This window comes from Podarcis liolepis, assembly GCF_965112155.1.
Source record: "Podarcis liolepis genome assembly, chromosome: 3".
In the NCBI taxonomy this organism is placed as follows: Eukaryota; Metazoa; Chordata; class Lepidosauria; order Squamata; family Lacertidae; genus Podarcis; species Podarcis liolepis.
This window is the reverse complement of record NC_139557.1, coordinates 67,970,089-67,997,771: the sequence shown is the minus strand read 5'-3', so window position 1 is coordinate 67,997,771 and position 27,683 is coordinate 67,970,089. Positions and strand designations below refer to the sequence as shown.

Here is a 27,683-nt window from a genome sequence, read left to right as displayed (position 1 = left end):
ACATGTGACCTTTTTAATAATACTTTCGTTCCTTGCTCCTGAATGGGTCAGAGAGAAAACTGGGAGAGACCTGGCACACAAATCCTCACTGAATAGTAACTGTTGAATTACTGGACCAGTTTTAGGAAAAAAATAAGGATGAAATCTGCATTTATGTGCAAGTTATTCAGCTTCTGACAGGCATTCCTTCAATTTGGTTGCTCTTTTGAAGGATCAGTCACACTGCAATATACCGAAGACACACCATAAATAAAAGTGACGTTATGAAAACACAGTTTGAAGAAACTTTTTAATTACTCCCCTGGGCACCATGAGTTGTGTTTAACATGCTGAAAATAAAAACAGCAGTAAACAAAAGTGATTCTGAGGAAGAGCAGAACGTGAAAAAAGCCGAGTTATTTTGACTTACTTTTATTTCAGAAAGAAGTTTCCATTGCTTCTGTTGTTCTGTTATTGGCTGACAGGGTCACGGGACCTTGTGAACTAAAATAGAAAAGCCTCAGCAGAGGGAGACTGAAGCAGCAGAATGCCGAGGAGAGAAATGAACTTTAAAACATATAATACACATGAGCTATATTGGCCTGTAAAGTTTGTAGAGAAAAGTTCAGTTTTCTTCCACTGAAGTAAGGGCATCCAGTGTTAAAACCTCTCAACCATCAACCTTGGGCAATTTGTTTTTTAAAGTCCTGTTAAATTTGAGTTGAGGTTTTTTCCCCCTCTCCTCTGCACATTGTTGTTTGTGTATTAGGAATATTTACAAGGCCTATTGAGCCAAATTGGGGCTCCAAAACAAGAATAGCCTAGAAGCAAATCATTTCAGAATTATGTAGAGTCGGACATGACTAAACAACTAAACAACAACAAATGCTTCACCGTTTCCAAGAGTACCTGTTGTAGTCCCACTTGCAGTGACCCCTTTCCCAGGAGCTAGTCCTAGTCTAGGAAGGTGAACAAATGAGACAAGAACAATGTTCTGGGATTTGAAATTGGGCACAATTCCAGATATTCCAGATATACGTATGTAGAATTTGGTTTAGGCATTGGGTATGTATCCCTCCCAGCATCCTGGTGGAAAGCTGAGGCATGAAAGGTTGATCATGGGATTAATGGGTCCATCACAAGATGCAGGTCTACATGGATGGCCCTCCCACACTGCTGAAGGAAGAATTCCACCCCAGTGCCTACGTCAGCTAAAGTTGTGACCATTGCTATGTGGAGGGCAAAGCCTGCAAACAGGGTGTATCTATTTGCAGGCAAATTCCTTCCCAGCTCTGGATACGGCAACCATTAAAGAACCAGAGCAAGGCTGTCAATCACATAACCTAGAGGAAGAAACATTAATATACAACAAGTCCCAAAGCATGAAAGGGAGGGAGGGATGGGGAGATGTGCTCTTCGCCTGACCGCAGTCCCAAAGTCAGGGCAGCCAGTCTTTTAAATCCAGAGGACGTACTGTAGTGAAGCCTGCTCCACTCTGGTTCGCTCCTGAGCCCTGCCCCACCATGGACTGGCATGATTGGCTGGAATTCAAAACTGGGACTGGCAGGAACTCCCGCCCTACTCCGTGGCCAGCAAGGGGATTTCCCAACTGCTGGTCGTCCAGCCCAGCATTGCTCCCAGGGGTTAGGTCGCAACAGGCCACAACCGCCACCTACCCTAGGACTGGATAAGCGGCCGTTACTAAAACTTTGCTTTGACAATTTTATGTCAATCATTAGGTCCTTCATTGAAAAAAAAATATTTATTTCTTAGTTAAAAGCTTTCATGGCTCAGTCAATGGGGTTTTTTTTACTAAATGACAAGACAGCTGTATCTTTGTCTATTCTTTTAATAGTTAATTGTTTTATATTAAGATCATTTACAAAGCTATTGCACATGCCTGTCTTGCCTTTGTATTATTTAATTCAAAGGATTGCTGCAGATTAAAACATGAGAACAGACATGAGGTAAAACTGAAAGGATCCCAACCTACACATTACTCTGACATTCAATCAAGTTAAATTCAGGTAGCTACCAAGTTAGAGACACCATTAATTTCAAGGTTATTTCTGAATCATAGAACTCAGAAAAATCATCTTCTTCCCAGTGAACTTTTGGAGATTCTGCAAAATATATTAACATCATGAAGGTAGATTAATGCACTTTTCTCAATAAAAGGTTTGGGCATCCTAATTTATATTTTACCCCAGTGATTATTCAAGTTTCTTGCTGAACAAACCTGCTGCATCCTCACATTTATGAAACATAATTAAAGGGTGTTTTTTAATGTCCTTTGATACAAGTCAAATGGCAAGCTAGCACCATAACAGAAATTTTTGGAAGGATGTTCATAATCTCAACCTGTATCACATTGAGCTTATTTTTGTGATCCATAGATCCTGTAAAAATGGTGTGCCCAGTACCATCAATAATTGCCTTTCACTCTCTTAAATGCAGTCCAAAACATACTTATTAGTAAGTCCCATTGGACACAGTGCAAAGGAGTTTCAGGAGTTTCAGTTTCAGGAGGATAGCACCCAGTGGGATATATGCAGAGGGAAGGAGGTGCTCTTGTGCAATGGAGCTTTCCATTTGATTTCATAACCGATGGACAGAATTAAAATATGCAAAATTACTCCAGGTGCCTTTACCACTCAGGCACTATGTTGCATGAATTCAAGCCAGATTATTATGTTACTGCAGTAACATGAGGGCTGCATTAACATAGTCCAGTCCCATGCCATTCTCAGAGAATTATCATTTCACACATACCTCACGACATTAAAAAGGTTGTGTGAACTGGCCTTAGTGTTATTCTCACTGAAGCATCTATTTGGCCCCATTTTCTGCTTGTACCAGCCAAAAATGCTTTGGCATTTCCTCCTTGTGATATGCAATGTTACTTATCTGCCAAGGAACCATTCACAATAGGATCTTGTCACACTTAAGCTAGAATAACTGGCCACACTCAATTCAAAGGGAAGCTTTCTTCAATTTCATTACAGACATTACTTTTATTTTCATTTAGGATGAGAATAGGGAATTCTAAATCTATCCCCAAACAGTAGAACAAGATTGACTAGCTGTTCCATGTTCAATTATCACACATACATATTGAAACATATCAGCTCCCTTTAGTGATACGATATAATTATTTCCACATTGTTGTGAATAGCAAATCCCTATTACTGAGTATTTTTGTTTAAAAGGTAGTAAAATCTCTTGGTAACACAACAAATTTTCTGCTGATCATTCTTTATTTTTTACTATGACAGTAGCCAAGAGCTATATCCTCAACCTATTAGATACTATCAATAGCAATGGATTCAAAGACAAGTGTGTTGTGAAACAGAATGGGCATTAAATACAGATCTGGAGCGTTATCTAGTTTAATTTTGCATATTAGTTACCTGAACATTGATCTACACTATACAGTCATACCTCGGAAGTTGAACGGAATTTGTTCCAGAAGTCAGTTCGACTTCCAAAACATTTGGAAACCAAGGTGCGGCTTCCGATTGGTTTTTGATTGCGCAGACACGACAGAAACAATAGCGAAAGCTGTGCCAGATGTTTGGCTTCCAAAAAATTGTTCGAAAACCAGAACACACAGTCCTGGTTTTTGATCATTTGGGAGCCGGAACATTTGATTCTCAAGGCGTTAAGGAGCCAAGGTACGACTGAAGATACAATGGGCACAATTCAGCCAAAGTTTAAGAAGGTAGGGCTACTCTGAATATTCACAAGTAGTGGATATGCAATGGTGGGGGTGGGGTAGGTTGGGAGAATTACCCTTGCCTGTAGCCTCCCTCCAGGATATTTCAGAATCAGAGGGTGCTGGCCAGCTGACCCTCTGGTCAGGTGGTGGTGTTGCTAAATGTGAGGTCTGCCAAGAAGAAAACATCCACCATTCATTTGACAGTGGCTGGGGGGGGGGGGAATTTGGCACGTACAACTGAAACATGGGTAGATGGCCTGAGCAAAGCCAGCTGTGTCCACTTGGGTTCTTGATGCAGCACTAGCCAAGTTCAGAGGGACAGAGTGAGGGGGTGGTTGTCATCCGTAAAGAAATCATAGTGAGACTGGGTTTGAGGGATTTTTGTGGTATTGGGCCAAAGAGACAGAACAGGGATGCTATTAGTGTACAATTACCTTACTGTCATAGGGTCTCTCTAACCAAGCTGGTGCAATTAGTCTCAAATGTAGTTTTAGAGAACCCCATCGCCACAAGCTATGTCAGCCTCTTTAATAAACTGTTTCATTGCTATGCAGGATGGAGGATGTGATCACGGTTCCTCATTCTCACCTTTACTTTATTATGATTTCCCACACTTTCTATTTTTGTTGCAAATGTATGTTTTAAAAGGATATTAAAAGCCATACGGGATTAGACCAAAAGCTTATCTAACCCACCATCTTGTTATTCAAATGGCGTACCAAGGCATGAAGAAGAGCTCCATTTTGGCTGAGCAGTGGCAGGCCAGAATAATAGTCTTATTAGATGTAAATCAATACTTGTCCGAGAGAAGACTTATTTATATTTGCCCCTGTAAGAATAGGTCATAATTATTTTACTTGCAAATTGTGGGCTTTGTTGAATGATAGCTTGATTCTATATGCAGTCATGGAGAAATTCTTAGGTAAGATTTTGCCCTAATTTACCCAACTTATACATGTATAACATAGCACAAAAAAAGAACATTTAATTAAGTATAAAGTACATCTGCAGCTCTCATAATTAAAACTTTGCTAGGGCAAAACTCTCAAGAGAAAGCATGTACAACAAAATATCCTTGATTTTATCTCTCCTCTGCTGGCAACAATAATCTTTCTGCAGTTAAATGCTTTTAAGTTGTGAAGCTTGAAAGACTATACACTAAGAGGTCTATTTGTTAACAGCAGTTTTCTATACACACACACACACACACACCAAAAAAACAAAACACTATTCAATTTGCTTAATCCATGGCAAAATTTCTTAGGATTGATGAGTCTGAAAAGTCACTATTTCAGTCTCATGCAATTTTCACAGGTGAGCTGGACCTTTGAGTTAAATTCCACCCATAACAGTTTAATGGAATAATTTCTGAAGACAGTATAAGAAAGCTGCAGTAAAAAACCTAGCCTCCTGATGCACGCCTTTTGAAATTCCACAGTGTTTTTCATTGCTTGCTATTTTATTTTCAATCGGGGCTGGGAAAGGCAACTTTTACTCTCAATCCTACCTTCTAGAGGTCCTTTCCCTAGAAATCTGCTCCCTCTTCCCATCTCTGTGTTTGCATGTGACTGTGCTTAGACATGTACTGTATTTTGGCTCTTCCCTAACTTAGCCTTTCACTAAGTTCATACCAGCTGTATGTTACTGAGGCCAAGTTTACAATGCGAGGCCAGAGAGCAAGATCAGACTAGAGTGCTGAGCATGTCTTTCCTCCAAAACTCCATACTATCTCCTCCTCTTCTTTGTTTGCTTCTTGAGTTTATGTTATATGTGTGTTAGTTTGGTCATGGTTAGAATTATTAACTAATTAACCGAAACGGAAGAAAAGTGTGTCTGTATGTGTGTGTATCTCATATTTTCCACATCGCCATGTTATAAGTGCATATTTTGCTGAGCTATTGCAGTATTACATGTGTATATTTTGATCATGAGTATATTCAGTAAAAAAAACCAAACATTTTAAGACATGCCATTTCCAAAAATCCACGAGACTAGAACATTTGTATGTGAAACACCCGTCTACCAAAGAGGCATGCTGAGACATGTCCCCTGTCAACTTACTAGATAGCCATAGGTACGGGACTGCCTTACAGCCTTAGCCACCACCCATTTGCATTATGGAGATAGTGGTGGCCTGCTGTGCAACAGGGTTGCAAGCAATAGCTGAGATTATGGGAAGCACTTCCCATAATGTGCTTTAAGCACTCTCTGTATTATAAATAAAAATAATAAATGAAGGGCTATATGAATACGATGTACTATCATCAGTATCACACAGGCTTAGTTCAATGGTGCTTTAATTATGACAGAACACCATGGAAGCAGCTTTTATGTTGGTTACAGTGTTGCTTTTTAAAAGTTTGCAATCATGTAGGCAGAACCAATTACCTGCGTATTTATTATGAAATCATCACTGCGATAGAATCATGATTTTGTGGTAAGGATCACAAAAGGGTACCTAGAACTACAGCTCTTTATGATCATAATAGTTTTTAGCATTCATATAGTGCTTTTTTAAAAATTCAGTGCTTCACACATATTATACTGGGCAACAGCTGAAACAGAAATGATATGGAATAATTTCTCTCTTGATTTAATCTCTCCAATAGTAAGTTCAGGACCAAGTGTGGTCGTCGTCATCTGCATCTTTCTTTTTAAAAAATTTGGTGCATTCTCCCTCCGATATCAGTTACATTTGCAAAGATCATTCTGATGTATTTGATTATCGTGTGTGTTGCCTCTGGAGGGAGGTCATGGTGCAATACCAAAAGAGAATTCCTTTTCAGTGATGTTCCCCATACTCTAGAACTCCATCACTCTAGAACATCCACGTGAGAGCTTGGAGGTCAGTTAAAAGTTGGCATCAATGATCTGAGAATGCCTGTGCAAAAAGACAGGTTATTGAAACAAGCCACCATGTGGGCCTCTCACATTGCACAGGGAAGTTCATTCCACAAAGTGCATGCGACCATGTTCTTGCTGGATGGATTTCTGCAGATCACAACACTGTCAGCAAAGCATCATCTGATGACTGTAGTGATCTCACAGGTCTATTTGGGAAGAGAAACATTTTCTTGGTTGTCTGCTTTTCAAATATGTAGTTTTAGGGATATGGACTGGGATGGTTTGTGGCAGCAACAGCATCTCTAGTGAAAGGAAGGGAACCAAGAGTTGGCCAAGGGAAAGAGGCAAACAAGGTAATAAATGAACTGGTTGTTGCCTTTGTACTTTCACATGACATTCCAGGCTCAACACTGCCAGAAAGATACTGACATGCTGGATGAAGTTCAAAAACAATAAACACAAAAACAACAAGTGAGTTGACCTATGGAATAAGAGTAAAAGGAGCCACAGAAACACAGTCTGATTAAGAAGTGACTAATAGTCAACTCACAATCTACAAATCACAAAAACGAAGATTGTTGCAAAGAATAAGATGAGTTAGTCAATGTTAAAATGAATAAGTCAATGTTATCTAGGAACAATAGTACGATAATGTACTGGGCACAAAGGAAAGTTTCCAGTTGCTTAAGACCTTTGATAAGGCAATGGACAAAAAAGTGTGGAATAGTTTGTTTAAATGTTAGGGTTCATTATTGTTATTGTTCATTATTGTGTGTACCACTTTAAAAGCCAGGAGGCATATCCTGACCTAATTTTTACAGCTGTGCAGCAGGTGCTGATAAGTCACTGTAATTAGCTGATAAAGGTAAAGGGACCCCTGACCATTAGGTCCAGTCCCGGACAACTCTGGGGTTGTGGTGCTCATCTCGCTTTATTGGCTGAGGGAGCCAGCGTACAGCTTCCAGGTCATGTGGCCAGCATGACTAAGCCGCTTCTGGCAAACCAGAGCAGCACACAGATGTTGAATGGTCTCTTTAAATTTGAAGGTTCATTATTGTTCCACAAGATGTGTATTTCTTAAAGGGCCAGAGCAAATAACGTGACCTAGTTTTACAGCTGTGAAGCAGTATAGCAGGTGCTGTTAAGTTGTGGTGATTAAGCTGTTGGGTATAGTATATAAAGAGCAGCACCTAGCTCTCTCAGTACCCTGTTGGATGGGTTGGTGGTTAGGTCATTGATATATTATAATTAATGTAAAATGAGTTTTTGTTTTTGTTATTAAAACCTAGCAAAAGTTACTTCTGTATTCCTTGTAATTTGTGGTCTCCTCAGCACGGCTTCTGCAGCACAACTAATCAGCCAACAACGGAAACGCCGTTTACCTTCCCGCCAGAGCTGTACCTATTTATCTACTTGCACTTTGATGTGCTTTCAAGCTGCTAGGGTGGCAGGAGAAGGGACCAAGCAACTGATAAGTTGCTGTAATTAGCTGTGTCAGCAATTGTGAATGGTATATAATGTGCTGTATGTACCTTACTCTGCCTCCCTGGTGAATGGATGGGTGATGATTATAAATACTATGTAAGATGTATGTTAGAGGAGTTTTGTTATTAAACCATGCAAATATATTTTTGCGTCTCTTCAGTGTTTCCATCTGTGTGGTCTACTCTGCACGCACTCTGTGGCATGTTTCAAATGCCCAATTAAAAAGAACTAAATATTAAGTTGGAAAAGCAATCCACCATTTACCTGGAAATGAACTGTGTAATTTCATAGTTGTTGGTCCATCTGATTCTATTTACCATGCAACATTGATTTTTTTCTTTAAAAATTGTACCCTTCAGGCTTTTGTGTTACCAGTACCAGTCAAAACTGAATTAGGTCTTCAGCCCTGAATCAGTTAGGGTGAAGAAACTGATGAACACTGACTGAAGTCAAAGGCACTTATTCAGTTTCAATTCAATGACTCTAGCCTCATTATGTTGTAGCTTAGATGGTATAAAATTGTGTCTGTTCTGCATCATCTGCCCCATAAGGATATAGTTCTGGGAACTGCTAGTTCCGTTTGAACAAAACCCAATGCTTATTAGTGTTCCAACACTGGGTTTCATTGTAGGAAACTAAGTATTTTATTAAAGGGATATTCCTCAGTGGTGTTTTGTGCAATGTGTGGGTCTGTTCCTGATGAAGGGCTGCATAAGATCTGCTGATCAGAAACAAGTCTTTTCCAAGAGTCTGGGCAGAGTCCTTCAACCACTAGCACATCTACTCCTGGATAAGCCCACCAGCCTGTTTTTTTAGAAGACTAGTTAGAGTGCTAATTCACAAATAATTTCTTAATGCTCTTTGTAACCACAAAATTCCACATCTGCAAAGCACATCATAAGAATATTTTGGAATAGTTTGTCCTTGCTTCCAGAAAGGAATGGGATGGTATAAAGTCACTTAAATCACATTTTCCTTCATTATGGATTCATCTCACATGGCAGAGTGTTATTAATAAACATCTCAATATAGCTTTAGGATTGAGTTCAACCATCTAAATATGAAAGGTACATTGCTGAAGAGAGAAATTAGGCTGCACCTGAACAAGCTGCACTACTACCTTCATTGGTGGTATATATCTCTAATAAGAGTTCCTCCTGTCTAAGTTGTTATTAAGAGACTACTGGTTTTAAATACGAGTACATGCCTTATCTGGAGCCAAACCAGCAATCCATCTACAGTCCAGTACTGGGAGTGTGGTGGGAAAATAACTTTCCTGGATCTCAAGGTCCCTTAGATGACCTTTAGGAGACAAATTAGTGCTCACTTGCATTCAGATCACATGCTTTGCCACTGAGTTATGGGTCTTTTTCATCCTTATCTTCCTTATGTCTTACTCCCCAAACCTTGACTGAAAATTCTCTCTCAAAGATTTATGCTGAATCTTCCTATGAGTAAGTTGCTCACAGTAGTAGATTTTGATATATCTGGTGGGATAAAAGGAGATCTTCATTAAAATGTCCCAAACTCTTCCATTTATAGTTTGAAGATTAAGTCTGTATTTTTATCATCTGCAATTGCATTTTAAGAAGCTCTTGAACTCTTTACTACCTCTGTGTTGACTCAGCTAAAGAAGATGTATATTCCAACTGGGTCTGAACTTTCCAGGGCTTAAATCACAGATTTCTCCTTCTGGAGGAGACATACTGAATCTCAGTGTCCTGAGGATCAGGGTTCATCCATTGTATACACCACCCAAGAATATATTTGCCAAGAATGATTTGCTCATTGCTGGCTTGAAAATCTTTGAGATTTGCCCTTATTAAGAAAACAGAGCTTCCCTCTCCTGCCAGATTAAGAAAATATAAAATGGGATGTTATTTGCCAAATGAGGTTTCTATATATGATTTATATTATAATTAACTTTTCTGTATCCTTTTCCATAAAGTTCTCTCATTTTCTGTTATGCCATTTCACTGAATGCTTGTAACTATAGACTAAAAGTGTACATGTTTAATTTATTACCAAGAAAACCTTCAATACTGGTGGTTGTGAGTCAGGAAAAGGAATTCAGAACATTTACTAATCAAAAATTACTTTGGTCATAAATGTTTAGTCCAGTGGTAGAGAACCTGTGACCTTCCATGCTCTCTGTCTAGTCTTCAGGACTGTCCTCAAGTCACACACCCCTCCTCAGCCACATCTCCTCTCTCCAGCCCACAACTCTCACTGTTCCTGCTTTACATCTTGCTTGAGTGTTGCCTGGCTGGAATGTTGAACTTGCTTGCCTAGAGGGGTATAGAGGAGGGTGTGTAAAACTAGCCTATTATGCAGATATTTTATCTAACTTTGTTGCTCCACCTCCTTGTACCTCTGGCCCTGCCCACCACTGGCATGTGACTTCTAGGAGACTGCCTAGAATGGAATGTGGCCGCTGCTCCAAAAAGGGTTCCCCTACCACTGCTTTAGTTCCACTGAACCACATGTAGCCAACATCAGAATTGTGGCTTATATTTATACATTAGTGGTTGTTAAGTCATTTTTATGAACTGGGAAAACCATTTACTATGGGGATGATTTTGCCCTTAGCATGCAAGGCAGGCTCACAGCTGTTTGGAGCAGGCGCTGAGTGTGGGAAGTCATGTTTCTTGAGCAGCTTGTGAAGCCTAGCATCTTCCTCACTGAAACCTGTGCTCTTGCTCATCTCTCCATGCCCACCAATTTGCCCTGATCATCTGCTGAAATTTAAACTTGACCAGGGAGGTCTTTGCTCATGTCAGATTTCAGTTAACGGCCACAGTTAAGAAGGCTTCCCCCCATAGCAGGCGCTGTGATTCTTCAATGGTTTGACTTCACCACTGGAGCCACACTCCATTGTCTCTTGAGTGAGAAACAGATGCCAACAACTCCATATTTCTGTGGCACTGAATCAGAACTGTGCCCAATATGAGCAGCAGCAAGAGAAAATGCACCCAAATTCCTTTTGCATTAAACAGGAAAATTGGCAATGCTGACAGTGTAATGGACTTCCCACAAGTTCAGAAGCAACAGCAACACCACATCAGCAAAGGGCAAACCACAAAGATACAGCAGGCCTATCCTGGCTCCCACCCAACACACACACACACACACACACACACACACACACACACACAGGCTCTTACTTGTAAATAAGGAAGAGATCTTTATTCAGACAAGTAATGGTACAGGCTCAACAGCAGACACTGTACTCTGGAGTCACTTCAGGACTTCAAGAGCAAGACAAGAAATACAGAACTGTACGGAAGTGACAAAGATGACCCAACAGCTTCCCCACCCTTCCCACCAGCTTTTGGGGCTAAGGCACAGCATGCTTGCCCATGAGACTCTTGTCTCACAGGAATGCTAAGCTTGCAAACATGTGCTCTGTCAGAACTGGTGGGTCTGCTCCCATCTGCAAAGACCATGCCTGGTTCTATGTACCAAGACCGCACCCTCCTGTTCAGACTCCTGTTCAATCACTACCACCTCCTGTTCAGACGTCCCCCTCAGCTAATCAAAGCCCTCTTCAGCCTCCACTGAGGATCTCCATGTTGCAAAAAGGTAAGAGGAAAGAGCTGGTATCCCTTCTCCCCTTTCCAAACCACCTGACATCAGGGTTGAAAAAGGAGATCCCCTCTTTCAAAGTAGGTTCCCACCATTCAGCCCCCTCTTCTGTTTCTTCTTCATCTCCTGCGTCAGTCTGCCAGCCTAAGCCTGATCCTAACAATACTGTGGGGCTCATGGCATGAGCCTCTCTTTCATGCTTTTAACATTCTCAAATATGCAGTGACAAATACCTTGGTTTGTTTTCTTACACTGAGGGGCAAGACACAAAGTTAAGGACCCATTATGACCCTAAGTCAGAAAGTCCACAGCATCTGCAACTATAATCTAGTCACCCACAATAGTCTGTTCACCAATACCAGGGATTAGGTTTCCATGCCTTCTCCAAACTGTATTGATGTTGTTGTTGTTGTTGTTGTTTAGTCGTTTAGTCGTGTCCGACTCTTCGTGACCCCATGGACCAGAGCACGCCAGGCACTTCTGTCCTCCACTGCCTCCCGCAGTTTGATCAAACTCATGCTAGTAGCTTCAAGAACACCATCCAACCATCTCATTCTCTGTCGTCCCCTTCTCCTTGTGCCCTCCATCTTTCCCAACATCAGGGTCTTTTCCAGGGAGTCTTCTCTTCTCATGAGGTGGCCAAAGTATTGGAGCCTCAGCTTCACGATCTGTCCTTCCAGTGAGCACTCAGGGCTGATTTCCTTCAGAATGGAGAGGTTTGATCTTCTTGCAGTCCATGGGACTCTCAAGAGTCTCCTCCAGCACCATAATTCAAAAGCATCAATTCTTCGGCGATCAGCCTTCTTTATAGTCCAGCTCTCACTTCCATACATCACTACTGGGAAAACCATGGCTTTTACTATACGGACCTTTGTTGGCAAGGTGATGTCTCTGCTTTTTAAGATGTTGTCTAGGTTTGCCATCGCCTTTCTCCCAAGGAGCAGGCGTCTTTTAATTTCGTGACTGCTGTCACCATCTGCACTGATCATGGAGCCCAAGAAAGTAAAATCTCTCACTGCCTCCATTTCTTCCCCATCTATTTGCCAGGAGGTGATGGGCCCAGTGGCCATGATCTTCGTTTTTTTGATGTTGAGCTTCAGACCATATTTTGCGCTCTCCTCTTTCACCCTCATTAAAAGGTTCTTTAATTCCTCTTCACTTTCTGCCATCAAGGTTGTGTCATCTGCATATCTGAGGTTGTTGATATTTCTTCCGGCAATCTTAATTCCGGCTTGGGATTCATCCAGCCCAGCCTTTCGCATGATGCATTCTGCATATAAGTTAAATAAGCAGGGAGACAATATACAGCCTTGCCGTACTCCTTTCCCAATTTGGAACCAATCAGTTGTTCCATATCCAGTTCTAACTGTAGCTTCTTGTCCCACATAGAGATTTCGCAGGAGACAGATGAGGTGATCAGGCACTCCCATTTCTTTAAGAACTTGCCATAGTTTGCTGTGGTCAACACAGTCAAAGGCTTTTGCATAGTCAATGAAGCAGAAGTAGATGTCTTTCTGGAACTCTCTAGCTTTCTCCATAATCCAGCGCATGTTTGCAATTTGGTCTCTGGTTCCTCTGCCTCTTCTAAATCCAGCTTGCACTTCTGGGAGTTCTCGGTCCACATACTGCTTGAGCCTTCCTTGTAGAATTTTAAGCATAACCTTGCTAGCATGTGAAATGAGTGAAATTGTGCGGTAGTTGGAGCATTCTTTGGCACTGCCTTTCTTTGGGATTGGAATGTAGACTGATCTTCTCCAATCCTCTGGCCACTGCTGAGTTTTCCAAACTTGCTGGCATATTGAGTGTAGCACCTTAACAGCATCATCTTTTAAAATTTTAAACAGTTCAGCTGGAATACCATCACTTCCACTGGCCTTGTTATTTGCAGTGCTTTCTAAGGCCCATTTGACTTCACTCTCCAGGATGTCTGGCTCAAGGTCAGCAACCACACTACCTGGGGTGTACGAGACATCCATATCTTTCTGGTATAATTCCTCTGTGTATTCTTGCCACCTCTTCTTGATGTCTTCTGCTTCAGTTAGATCTTTACCACTTTTGTCCTTTATTATGGTAATCTTTGTACGAAATGTTCCTTTCATATTTCCGATTTTCTTGAACAGATCTCTGGTTCTTCCCATTCTGTTGCTTTCCTCTATTTCTTTGCATTGCTCGTTTAAGAAGGCCTTCTTGTCTCTCCTTGCTGTTCTTTGGAAATCTGCATTCAGTTTCCTGTATCTTTCACTATCTCCCTCGCATTTTGCTTGCCTTCTCTCCCCCGCTATTTGTAAGGCCTCGTTGGACAGCCACTTTGCTTTCTTGCATTTCTTTTTCATTGGGATGGTTTTAGTTGCTGCCTCCTGTATAATGTTGCGAGCCTCCATCCATAGTTCTTCAGGCACTCTGTCCAGCAAATCTAAATCCTTAAACCTGTTCCTCACTTCCACTGTGTATTCATAAGGGATTTGGTTTAGATTGTATCTTACCTGTCCAGTGGTTTTTCCTACTTTCTTCAGTTTAAGCTTGAATTTTGCTATAAGAAGCTGATGATCTGAGCCACAGTCAGCTCCAGGTCTTGTTTTTGCTGACTGTATAGAGCTTCTCCATCTTTGGCTGCAGAGAATATAATCAATCTGATTTCGATGTTGCCCATCTGGGGATGTCCATGTGTAGAGTCGTCTCTTGTGTTGTTGGAAAAGCGTGTTTGTGATGACCAGCTTGTTCTCTTGACAGAACTCTATTAGCCTTTGCCCTGCTTCGTTTTGATCTCCAAGGCCAAACTTGCCAGTTGTTCCTTTTATCTCTTGATTCCCTACTTTAGCATTCCAATCCCCTATAATGAGCAGAACATCCTTCTTTGGTGTCACTTCGATAAGGTCTTGTAAGTCTTCATAGAACTGGTCAATTTCAGTTTCTTCAGCACTAGTAGTTGCACCAATTGTTCAAACCTTCCTAAACAAACATGCCCTTTTCTTACAAGAAACTCTACATCACCTAGACTGCCTTATTTCATCTCAATTTGATAGGAGAGCTATAAATCGAGTGCAGCTTCCTAAACTTCATTAGTTCCTACAACCCAGTATATCTGCTTATACTGTGTAACAATATGGTTAACTTGTTAATAGTATGGGGAGAAATGAAATGTCAGTCTTCTGATCACTCCATCATCACAAGCATTTCTGCTTGCCAAATCCCCTCTCCTCCAACTGGGTTTTGTAGATTCGCCTGACCCTCCGGAGTGGAATGGGAGACATGGGGGTGCCTGGGGGGAAAGCATTGTGTTAGCAAGAGCCTTTGTGCTGGCTTCCACTGGCATACAAGGTGAGCTGAATGCAGGCCATGGTTGACATTCCTGTAGTTGGGCATTAGAACACTCTCTCTCTCTCTCTCTCTCTCTCTCTCTCTCACACACACACACACACACACACGCACGCACACACAGTACTTTAAATAACATCAGGAATGCATATATTTCACTGCAGCTGTCTTTAATAGCCAATGAAGCTACAGTAGTTTTCATTTCCTACAGGTCTTTCAGATCAGCAGAACCACAAGCAGTACCTCTAACCAAACACAAACCGCAGGGAAAAAAACAGGTGTTAGAGCATGCAATAGGGCTTTAATATTATATCATCAGTACCAAGGCATCTCTTTACTATTTGGTATTCTTCCTATTTGGTATTCTTCGTTTTCAAGACTTTAGGAGAAATGCCTCATTAGAACCTAAATAAACTTGTGATTTATAAAATGTTGACACAAATTACAAAACCAGGAAAACAATTAAAGTATGCAAAACGATGTGGTAGGTAGCAAGTTTGTGTAAAATGCATATAATTCCTTCTGCTCTACCTTGCTATAAGGCAGGTATGGCTCTGCAGATGTTGCTGACACACAACTCCCATCATCCCCAAAAAGCATGGCCAGTGGGAATTGTAGTAAAGCAACATTTGGAGAGCCAAAGGTTCCCCACACTGGCTATAAGATATGCAGATAGAAACATGCTGTTTTGATACTAGAGATGCCAGCTTGGATTTTCATCTAGATTTCTATGTCTAGTAAAATCCGTGTATAAGACAATGCTTTTTGCTTTAAAAAAATTAGGCAAAAATTGGGTGCCATCTTATACATGGATAGTGAATACAGAGCGGGATGTGCGATTAATGGCAGCAGTAAGCAGGAGATTGGCCGCGGCAATTGGGCGGGTGATTGGTGGCTGTGGCAAGATGGGCAGGTGATGGGCAGGTGATTGATGGCTGCAGCAAGTGGGCAGGTGGGCTGTTGGTGGCGGTGAGTGGGCAGACAATTGGCGGCTGCGGCGAGGTGTGCAATCGGCAGTGGCTGTGCCAAGCGATCAGCAGTGGCGGGCAGGCGAGTGAGCGATTGGCGGAAGTGACCTCCCCCAGCCCACCCCCCAAAAGCTAAACAACTTAATTTCTTAATTTGGGGTTTTTAAAAAATAGGGGTCGTCTTATACATGGGGGCGTCTTATACACGGAAAAATACGGTAATATACCCAAAAAATACCAGACTTGACTAGCTCCAATGAACACATGTGATATGCACATGGATGCTACAGAGAACTTCTGCAACAAATGCAGCCTTCCTGCTATGGGTTGAGTCTTGTGGCCATGACCTCTTGCTTATATAAGGAGCACAAAGCTGTATTCAATAGGAAGAGTGGGGAGGATTAATAGTTCAAGGTCATCAGAGGGCTCAGTTCACAGTGTGAAGTCATCTCTGAATCATATGTCCAGAATACTATTTGGGAAAGCCTGAAATACCAATTCAGATCCGAAAAGTTTATAAAGGCACTGTTTCTAAATCAGACTGAGAGAAATTTTCTAACCTTCAAACTACAGGTAAGCTCTTGTGTTTTTTGTGGAACTACATCACTTCAGACTATACTGGGGTAAAGTATGTTTTTTAATAAGGTAAAGGGACCCCTGATCATTAGGTCCAGTTGTGACCGACTCTGGGGTTACGGTGCTCATCTTGCTTTATTGGCCAAGGGAACCGGCGTACAGCTTCTGGGTCATGTGGCCAGCATGACTAAGCCGCTTCTAGCAAACCAGAGCAGCGCGCGGAAACGCTGTTTATCTACTTGCACTTTGACGTTCTTTTGAACTGCTAGGTTGGCAGGAGCAGGGACCTAGCAACGGAAGCTCACCCCGTCATGGGGATTCGAACCACTGACCTTCTGAGTCCTAGGCTCTGTGGTTTAACCCACAGCGCCACCCGCGTCCCTATGTTTTTAATAGGAGTCATTTAAAAATGTCCTTTAGATAGAAGAAATGGTGCTACAGTCTTTACCCACAAACTAGATTTCTTTGTGCAAGAAATGAAATCCAGGAAGCATTTAAACACATGATCTTCCGCCAGCAATCTAAAGGAGTACAGCTCCGTGCATTTCTGCTGGACATGTAGGCAGCTTCTCAATAAAAGCTGCTCAGCTGCGTCTCCAGGTCATGGGCTGGTCGGGGATGAAGCAACATCTCAATTCTTGTTTTCAAAAATTCAGAATGCAGAGATGGCCTGAAATGTATGAATGTATGTAACTTGTATGGATATTCAATTCAAAGATCAGTGAGAGGAAAATAAACAACTTGGCATGGCTAAAACAGAATCCCATTTCAATTAGATAGGTCATATGCATGTCTATTCAGATTGTGTCCAGTGCGGTTTGTCCCAGCTAAGTGGGTGTAGGATTGCAACCTATGTTACATAAAATGGTATTCCTGGCTAGGTGGTATTTGCATATTTCCTGACAGGATAGTAGAATGGACTCCTACTTTTGTTATGCCTCATTTAGGCATTTGTCTTGTTTTATTTCTTTGGCAAGAAATAATGTATATATGTAGCAGATTGGCACCACTTTAAGAGTAGCTAGCAGAGATGCACCCACACCATGGAGTAATAGCAAATGAGAATTAGTAGTGGTAACTGTATCACTACAGCCAATTAAAACAAAATGCAATTAATTCAACACAGAACACCAGTAACAGGGTAATGAAGCCTTGGCAGGTCTAGTAACCAACCAGGAAAAAGAGAAGAACCACACACACACACACACACACACACACCTAGTCATGTTGGCTGCACAAGCTTGTGCTGCTTCCACGTAAGCCCCAGTTAGGTGTGTAGCTTGGAGGGAAAATCAATGTAAGCTGTTGTACTGGGTACATTTGGACCACAGGGATCCCAAGTGCTGAAGCAACACATCTAAATTCTCAAATTAGAGCCATCTAGCAGTGCAAGTATACAATGTTAAAGCAAAGTTCCTTGGTGGGGAGGACCCATATCTCAGTGGTACTGGCAGACCACTTGCTTTGCATGCAGATGATCCCATGTTCAGTTTCTGGCATATCCAGTTAAAAGAATCAGATGATGGGAAACTCCTGCTGGAGTAGACAACACTGGATTAAGTAGACAAGTGGTGTCACCTGGTGTAAGGCTACAGCCAAGGATACATAATCCATTTCATGGAGATCTTGAAAAATAGGAATTCCTATGTTGTTGAAAAAATGTCTCCCCACCCCCCACCCCCATTTATCAAAAAGCTAATGCATAAGTCTTAATACAGAGTGAGTGTAATTATTCTGTTACATGTTAGTCTTAAAAGTGTGACCAAAGGTTTTCAGGAAGCGTCCTGTCCAAGTTGACCACTACCTTTTCCTCTGCGTTCTAAGAAGATGCTGAGCCCACAGGTTTACAGTTTGTCTACCAAACATCATGGTAAAATCACCTTTATCGCTTTGCGGGATGATATGGGTGGCCAAGTTAACTCAAGATGAGAGAACTCACTCTGGTGCCATTTGAGAAAAGGATACAAAAGAGGGATAAAATGCTCCATTAGGTAAACAGAAATATCAGTTCTGTATTTCCCCCCACAAACTTACAAAGGGGGATTTTAAAATACAGGTAGTGCTGATCCATTTGCTTAAACCCTCGCCTTCTCTTTCTTGCCTGACTTGCAGCACAATCCTAACCACAGTAAGTCAGAAGGAAGTCCTATTGAATTCCATGGGCATTACTCCCTGGTAAGGGCACAGGACTGCCACTTCAATTCTACCTCCAAAAAGCATGTAAAGAAGCAACCTCTCTTCCCCTTTTGTTTGTGACTGTTTTTCCTCTGTTGTAAACTCTGCTTGTGTTATGATATGAATTGACTGAATTAATTTTTGGCTTTAATTCTCTCCCAACCCCTGCACTCCACGTATCTGTGCCCTACTGACTGCAATAGGATTTCTGATAGGGGATAGTTAGAATTACACTGTTAGTATTTTACATGCGCCCCATGCGTATATGCCTACACATTCTCTTTTATATTTAATATTAAACATAATTCTTTCATGAATTAAGATAAATTGGGGAGCGGGGATAGGGCATCCACTCCGACATTTCAATGCTTTCTGTACAGTTGAGAACACACCGTTCTTCCAAGTGATATTGCACAAAGAACTTCACTCCCAACTTGACCTGTAGACCCTGAAGCTCTCGCTCTGGGAGTCATTTGAATTTTGGCAGCCAAGCAACTAAGAGCCAATCCCACAGCGCTGCACTGATCACGCTCAGCCTGAATTTAGAGCTTGCAGGTGAAAGAAGCTTAAATTGTCCTGTCTGCCTAGACAGTGGTCTGCTTACATGGTACATTTTTCACTCTAAAACATCTGCTGTATTTAATGCCAGCTAAACTGAAAGGTGAATTAATTTGCTTTGCAGCTGAAAGTTCGTCTTGCTGCAGAACTGCGTAGAGGGTGATGTTCTTAACGTTACCTTTACACATACACATGCCACACACACAAAGTTAAAACAGCCTTTGAAGCCCGAAGTCACATAATTGCTTCTGGCTTCATTCATAAATAACTGAATGGAAAGATCCATGTGGTTCCCTGCAGGTATCCTTACAATATGACACTTCAACCAAGTGAGTTCTAAAAACATTTTTTCACCCAGAGTGCTGAAGACAGACTGTTATTCCTGCTCTGTGAAAAAGGAAGCACTTATTTTTTTCCCCCTACATCCCCAGTAATTACTGCTCCAGATGTCAGTTTTCCACAGCCGGAGACACAGATTCCAGATAGCAACACCGTCCTCAGCCACTATTCGCGGGGGTGGGAATGCAATCATTGGATGCATTTACTGCTACGGGAAAATGAGTAACTATATCCCACATCACACACATAACTCCTAGGTGTGTACTTAACTTATAGCCGTCTTTTAAAAAAAGCCAATACCACAAACATTCAAGAAAGTAAGATAGTCACCTACTTTGACAGGATCATCTGAGTTGCAGCCAATCTTCTCATTCTGAGACAAAAGCTGGAGCAAGAGACATTAAAATGTCTTTCCCATTGAGTGGTTTCTGCTGCATGTGTGCTTGTATTTTCAGCTATGATGAGATTCTCTTTCTGGCAGTAACTATGAGGCTGATAGAACTGTAAAATGAATAATCATGCTGGCTGACTGGCTGGCTGAAAAATAAAGTACTAGCACCACCATACGCTAGAGGTTGGGAAATCTATCAAATACCCAAAGAGCCCTGTGAATCCTGTTTTCTCCGCTTCTCTCTCTGCACTTTATAGTTTTGTTTTTTAACTTACCATCAAGGCTGAGAGATATATGACAGGATATAGTGCTATTAATTTGCCAGGAAAATGCTAAGATGGTCCAAATGAATTTCTTTTCCTATGTTATAAATTGTGGAGAAGGTAGAAATTCCCCCCTCTACAACAAAAAAAAGTTGGGCTTCTTAAAAATGCATTAGTTAAGGAGTAGGCAGGAAATGCATGCTGCTAGATATTCATTAGAATGGGGCCACAAGCTCAAAACGTTGGCAAAGGTACGTTAAAGCTGTATGCATTTTCACCTAGTCCTTGGAAGCAAAAGATAGTTTATTGGCCCGTCATTTCCCTCCACTCACCTACTGCTGAGTAGTATGATATTTGCCTGAAGTGGCCCTGAAAGGGATTAGTTTCCTACTGGTTCCTAAGCCCTTCCCATCTGTCACATGATCTTCCCATTTCTGCCTGGAACACAGCTGTTTAAGTTTGCCTTGGGCACAAACAGATCCTGTGAGACAGAAAGCAAACTAACAAGTTGCTTACCTAATTTAAAGGAGATATATGGTGAAAAATGAATTTTAAAACAAGACAAAATATTAGCTTCCCTATATGAAAAATGCTGAGGTGGGTTAATAAATGTAAATTAAATGGATTAAACCCTGTGGTCTAATTGCACAGTCATAGACACTTTTAGTCGTCTGCAAATGTTTGAATTGTTACGTGCTATAATACTGTCTGCTGCGTGGCTTCCAGATAAGATTATATAAGACTGTTGGTGGTGGATTAATGTTCTGAGGGGTCCTGTGTGCAATCCTTTGTGGGGACCCTATTTTTTCACCTAAATAAATGTGACTATGGTCAAAATTGGGAATGTATGAGACAATAATCATGTTTCTGCCTTCACACTGTGCTCCTAAAAAAAGTTGGGAACAATCCCTGCTGTGGGCCAGACAGGAGGAATAAGTAATGATAATATGAATGTCTCTGAAATGGGTGCCCCCAAAAGTGGGTGCCCCCCCAAAAAAAAATTGGGAACACTTGGGGAAAATGTTTTGATTATGATAAAGTCTCTGCACTGTCCCACATTAAAACCACTTGGGAATAATCTCTCCCCCACCTTCTCAAAAGTATTTCTATGGGAAGCCAAAGCAAAGGAGGTGAAACAGCCTCAACCTTTCCCTCAGTCCATGCACCCTCCAAAAACCTATAGAGGTTGACTTATCCTACCCTTTTCTTTCCATCTTTGTCCCACAACTGCCCGGGGAAGTCCTTCCCTCTGGAAAGGAGAGGTGGAGTTAATACAGCCAACCAGAGTGGCAAGTGGGTGGGCCCTTCCAACTCCACCAAGTGGTCCGTGCTGCACAGCTGGTGGAAGCATTGCTATTGTCTCTCCACCTGCTCTGGGTTAGTGATCCCAGCTTAAAAGGTTGTCTGACATACCTTCTTATCTAAAAGTACTAGAGATTTGGTTTTTTAAAATGAAAGCTCAGAGTCTGCGGCATATCCTAGCATGGGCTCTGGTGCAATTACTCCAATTACACCTATATGAACTCAGCCCTACTTAGATCCTAAGGATTACTATTGCCTGGTGCCCACACAACCTACTTAATGATTTACAGCTCTGACTTCACTTTTGGCTAAAAGCGACAGGTAGGAGCAGTCAGGCTAGCTCCTTTAACAGAAATTGCTTTAAAATAAGACAGCTGAGTCTGGTGCCTCTGTTCAGAGGCCTTTGGGGGCACCAGGTTGGTGACCCCATCATGAGATAATTTTAATCTGTTTTAGTATTTTGACTTCTGTGTGTTTTAAAGTATGGTTGTGATTTTATTGTAAACCATCTTGAGGTTTTCTACAATCAAGTGGTGTATAAATTTTATGAAATAAATAATGGATCTGACTTAACCTACTATCACCAGGGAGCATGTGTATTAGACTCCAGGGCTTTTATGAATTCATTAGACAAGTCTCCCAATTCATTTCATATACTTTTATTTAATTGATGGGTTTCTTTTATATATGTTAATACTAATAGATTTGTATACACCATAGCTTCTTTCCCGCTCATGGACTACTTATGTGAAAGCTCTTGAGTAATACACACACTACAGGTGTAAGTCATTCAGGAGTAATAAAATAAAATAATAAAATAATAATTTCATAAAATATCAATGCATATTATAGTAATAAATATAATATAAATAAATGTTATTTATTTATATATAAATAATATATTTTTATTATAGTCTACATCCAGAAATACACAAGGAATAGGACTTAAAAAAAACAGCTTGCAATTTCTTCACACATTTCCATTTTAACAGCCAGTTTGCAGTGCCTTAATAGGAAACTGCTTTTCATAAGAAATCTGTATTTCAGTGTACTTAATTTATAGCTGTCTTCAGTGTACAATGTTTTCTTTCAAAAAAAAAATTGGTGTGTCATTATTTATAAAAATAAATTATTACAGCTCTGGGATAGCTCAGTTGGCAGAGCATGAGACTCTTAATCCCAGGGTCATGGGTTCGAGCCCCACCTTGGGCAAAAGAAATCCTGCATTGCAGGGAGTTGGACTAGATGATCTGTGTTGTCCCTTATGATTCTATGCCAAGCAAGAACTGAACAAGCTATCCATACTGTAAAACCATAAAATACAAAAAACAAAAAACAATCACTTTAGATACAATTTCTAAAAGTAATGGCTTGAATTCCAAGTCGCTAAGATTTCAAAATATTAAGCAATTTATAACTGCCTTTAAATAAAAAAACTTAAAGTACCCTGTCCCCTCCTTCCCTCTGTAAGCTTCTCCAGGTGTTCAAAGGCCCTTCCTGAACAACACAGGTGGGGGCTGTGGGGGAGGAGAAACCCACTTCCTGTGAACTTCCTTATTTCAATTTATGTTAGGATCCAATTCTGATTTTGGCAGCAGTCCACAATGCCCCAACCTACCTTATTCAGGAGAGCCCCCTACTGTCCAGAGAAGCTTCTTGATGGGTGCAGGTGGCTGCAGGAGAAAGGATGTCTGTAAATGTTAACCTGTATGCTCCCTGAGGGGGAAAACAGGTCTCCTAACAACACTCAACACACTGAACAAACTACGGCTCCCAAGATTCCCCACCATGCAAGAACAATTGCCTCCAAAAAAGTTTTTTCACATGCTTGCAGACTTCTAAGGTTTGAAGTTTTTTTCAATCCCAAAATTAAATACCGTATTTTTCGCCCTATAGGACGCACTTTTTCCCCTCCAAAAATGAAGGGGAAATGTGGGTGCGTCCTATGGGGCGAATGCAGGCTTTCACTTAAGCCTGGAGAGCGAGAGGGGTTGGTGTGCACCGACCCCTCTCGCTCTCCAGGCTTCAGCAGAGCCCCAGCGCCAGCCCCACAAGGTCGGGGGACAGAGGGAGGCGGAACGCCGCCATCCCGCTGTCTCCCGAAGTGGTTTGGAGGCTGACGGCGGGGAGAAGAGCGCTTCTCCCCGCTGCCTGTCCCACAAGCGCCTGGGGGGGGGAAATAATTTTTTTTCTTTATTTCCCCCCCAAAAAACTTGATGCGTCCTATGGGCCGGTGCGTCCTATGGGGCGAAAAATACGGTAATAAAAGTATTTAAATTAAATCAAGAGGATGTACCTCATCTGCCTCATCTGAGGCACTCTCAGCCTAGGACCAGACTGCAGATTACACTGTTATCCTCAGATGTTTTTTCTAATCCATTTTGTATCTTTCCCTAATCTGCTAATTCCCTAATCCCCATTGCTAATCAGATGATCAGTTTCAATTCCTAATTCAGGTTTGCTCTGGTTAATCCTAACAGCTACTGTTTTGCCACATATCCTAGATGACAACTGATGTTTAGCATCCTTGAATCAGTCATTATCACAGCATTCTGGTGTGGGGAGGGGATACTCCTGTGATGTGGCTTAGAATGCCACTATTATTTCCTGCTCTCTTTTTGCATGCTGAGCCCAAGGATGGTTTCTACGGATGGGAGAGATGCTTGTATTCTGCACAGCACTGCCACTCAAGCACAAGAAGATTGTACTGGGTACAGAAGTCAGCCCTGAATAATGTTGTTTACATTTAAAATAAAATTTCTGACACTTAAAGTTGCAAAGATGGGCTGCAAAGTGTGTGAATAAAATCTTATCACTTTTTTAAAGCTAGAAAAGAAAGCCTACTCATTACCAGCAGCCACAGCCCTCTGCCTCTCCCTGTGACTAACTGAAGAAGCATAAATGATTAATTCATACAGGGGATCATAGAATCCATCTTTCTTGACATGAAATTTTGATTATCGACATACATAATTTTAATGTCTTTCTATTGCTACATGCCAAATATACACAATGGTGGCTCAGTCTAATAATGACTAAATAGGCTACATCCCAGGAGTTTGATTTATAGCTTCCCCTTTAAATTTCTACCCATCTCCAGAGCTGAAAGCTGAAACCAGCTTATTCAGGGCTTAGCTGTGTCCTGTCCCTGACATTTCTTGTGTTCATTCCAGCTTTTATAGTTTCGTAGAATTGCTTGATACAGTCCATCTTGCTGTCTTCCTGCTACGGAAAGACTGCTTCCTGCTATATTATGCATAGAGGCAATGCTTTTTTTCTTTAAAAATGTTTAGGGGTACTCTCATTTTGACTCCAGAAAAATCACTATTTAATAGTTCAAATCGGGGAAAATAAATACAGTAAATGGACAAAAGTACAATGATTCACAAAATATTTAGGGGTATGTGTACCCCTGCGTCCCCCCATTAAAAAGCACTTAATAGAGGTATCTCTATCCCTATTTCATAACACTGGATCAGTACCGCAATATAAAGCCTGCAATTTATTTTTTAAAGCATTGTGATATGCCTATAAAGAATTCATCTCCCTGTCTACTGTTTATTTAATCTGCTATATCTCTATTTAATCTCTGTCTAGAACTCAAGGTAATGTATTCCAATTGTAGTCAAAACAGAAATATACGTAAGAGAACTATTAAGCTGTAAGAGATCTGACTGAGCAACCTACACCGGAACTGAGCATTTTGTTCCTGGATTGCATCCATACTCATACTTCCTATTCTAGTTCTAGGCATCACAGTCAGCACCAGCAGTCAAACCACCTGAGTATTTACATACCCATATCAGATACCCAACATGGAGCTCTCCAGATGTTGTCTGACTACAACCATTAGCCCCAGCCAGCATGACCGACAGAGTTGATGGGAGTTGTAGCCTAACACCATATAGAGAGCACAATATTGACTACTGCTGCTGTAATCAGCTCTGAGTGAAGAGAGAAATAATTTTTGAGAGTGATAATAGCACTGCTGCTGTCCAACAAGTGAACTTCAGCAGAAGTACTAACGTATTAATCATGAGGTACCCTAGTTGGGTTGTTGAAAGTATTTCCAAAATCACTGAGCATATTGTGGTAAATATTTTGGAAACAATAAAAAAGCTGGGCTACATCAGAGTGAGATTATTCACTTTACAACAATCAAGTACTTGACACAATGATCAAATCAGGAGCATATATTGAATAGAAACTGTACTAGCTGTTGGACACCCTATAGCAAGGCAGTCCAACTTTTCATACCAAGTGGACCACAAGAGTACTTCAACATGGAACCAGCAGGCTGTACAATGACTTGCCGCACAGGAGAGCAAGGCCAAAATTTGACACTTTCTTGCAGCCCTCATGCTGCCTTCCCAAAGCCAGCTTAGTGAAGTGTTGGGCTTTGGGAAGGAGGTACAAGGCTCTGCAAGGGTCTTAGAGCCCTCCCATCTTCTTCCCAAAGCTGGTAATGTGCTAACTAGGCTTTGAGAAGGAGGAAGGAGGACTCTGGGACCCTTTCAGAGCCCTCACACTGCCTTCAAAAGCCCAGCACCTCATTACTTGGCTTTGGGAGAGCAGTACAAGGGCTGGGAGGGGAGGGCTGGTGTCAAATGTTGCTGAGGACTGCCAAAAAAGGCCTCAAGGGCCACATGCGGCATTCAGGCCATGTGTTGGACCACTCTGCTCTATAAGTTAGTACAAGAGCAGAGTACCAACTGTCCTGAGGAGGCTCAAAAGAGCAGTATTCCACCAAACCCTTGATAACTGTCATAGATTTTGGTGACCAGAATTGAAAGCAGAAATGAATCCAGTTCTGCAGTTCTAGATCAACTGGTCCACTCTTGCAGGATGATTCTGAAGTCTGCTTAGCAAACCCCAAACATTATGAGTGGGATTCAGCAAAAGTGAGTATGATTTAAAATATGTATGTTTATATTATAAATATTTAAGATATTTATAACCTACCCTTTGTCACGGGATCTCAGGGTGAAGCAATAAAGAATTATTTAAAACAACAAATCTATTAAACAAAACATAAAAGCAGATAAAATCAGTTAACATCAATCACAAAACTACAGAGAATCATCTATAAAATTCCCAAGCTAACCATTTCCAAATGTTTGAATAAACAGGCATGTTTTAAGCTGGTGCCAAAAGAAAAGAAGAGCCAGCGACAGCCATATCTCAGAGGAAAAGATGTGCCAGTGTTGCATCAAGAGTTGTGGTATTGCCAGTCTTAAATCAAACACATGAGCATCACATGGCAAGACCTGAAACTAAAACAGGATCACCAAGCAGAGAAGTAATTGCGTGTTAAAATGTTATGCCCTACAGTCACACTGACCAGGCCACACCTTGACCAAATCAGACACTCCCATAGATTTCACACCAATTCAACTCACATGTTTATAGAATCCAAAGTTAAAGGGATAGACGAGAGCAATGGCATGTGAGCATACCAAGCATCATGGCAGTCTTAAAGTGCTCACCAACTGGGAAGCTGGACAAGAACATGAGCTCCTGATTACACAGGATTCTCCTCTTTGTGCCCATTGTGATTGTGGTGGAGGAAAGCATCCTGGCATCTCTGCTCCCCTCCCAGCCAAGTAGGAGATGGCTGGGAAGGAGAGGGCAGAGGGGCACCCGGGCAGACCTAAGAGTAAACTTAATGCCTCTGGTTGCATTGGAAAGACTGAAATGGGTCCTTCCCACAAAGACACAACCACTGTCTTCCATTGCCCATCCTTACCCACTGTCAGGTTGTGGTCTGATGCCAGATCCCACAGAGAAGGCAGGTATTGTTGGACCCTTGATTGCTCTGAGTGAACAACTCACCCCAGCAAAGGTTGGGTGCAGACTAAGCTTTTTAAGCCTCCCACCTCCACCTCTTCGAGGCTCCACTCTGTTGTGGATAATTTTCAGATTCTTAAAATGCCAGTCTTCTGGCCTGAATATGGGTACTCCTCCATTTATAGTTTCTCACCTAGTGTACTTCCAAGGCTGCTGGACGTACTGTGGGAGACCTTTGATTTCTCAGGGGAAGGTGGCTGGGGAGCCTCATGCCTTTGATGCTATAAGGGAGGTTTTTCTGGGGGTTCCTGATGGTCAGCCTCATGCTCTGTAGACTCAGTGGTTCTCCAGCACCAGGCTCCAAGCCCTGAACCTAACATGGCTCCTTGTCTGAGTCC

General features: G+C 41.6%; 1 protein-coding gene across 8 annotated transcripts in view; it reads right to left on the bottom strand.

Annotated features, from left to right (window-relative positions):
• Positions 1–27,683, bottom strand: part of ESR1 (estrogen receptor 1) — a 205,528-nt gene that overhangs the window by 164,310 nt on the left and 13,535 nt on the right. The window contains exons 1-2 of one of the 8 annotated variants that reach the window (XM_083496476.1): positions 19,877–20,509; positions 410–475 (exon numbers count right to left, since the gene is read on the bottom strand). The exons of 2 other annotated variants lie outside the window; for them this stretch is intronic. The gene's annotated coding sequence lies outside the window, so the exon portion shown is untranslated. Of the gene's footprint in view, positions 1–409; positions 476–19,876; positions 20,573–27,683 lie in introns of those variants that run through there. 5 more of the 8 variants (XM_083496480.1, XM_083496475.1, XM_083496479.1 and 2 more) reach the window with 5 other exon arrangements.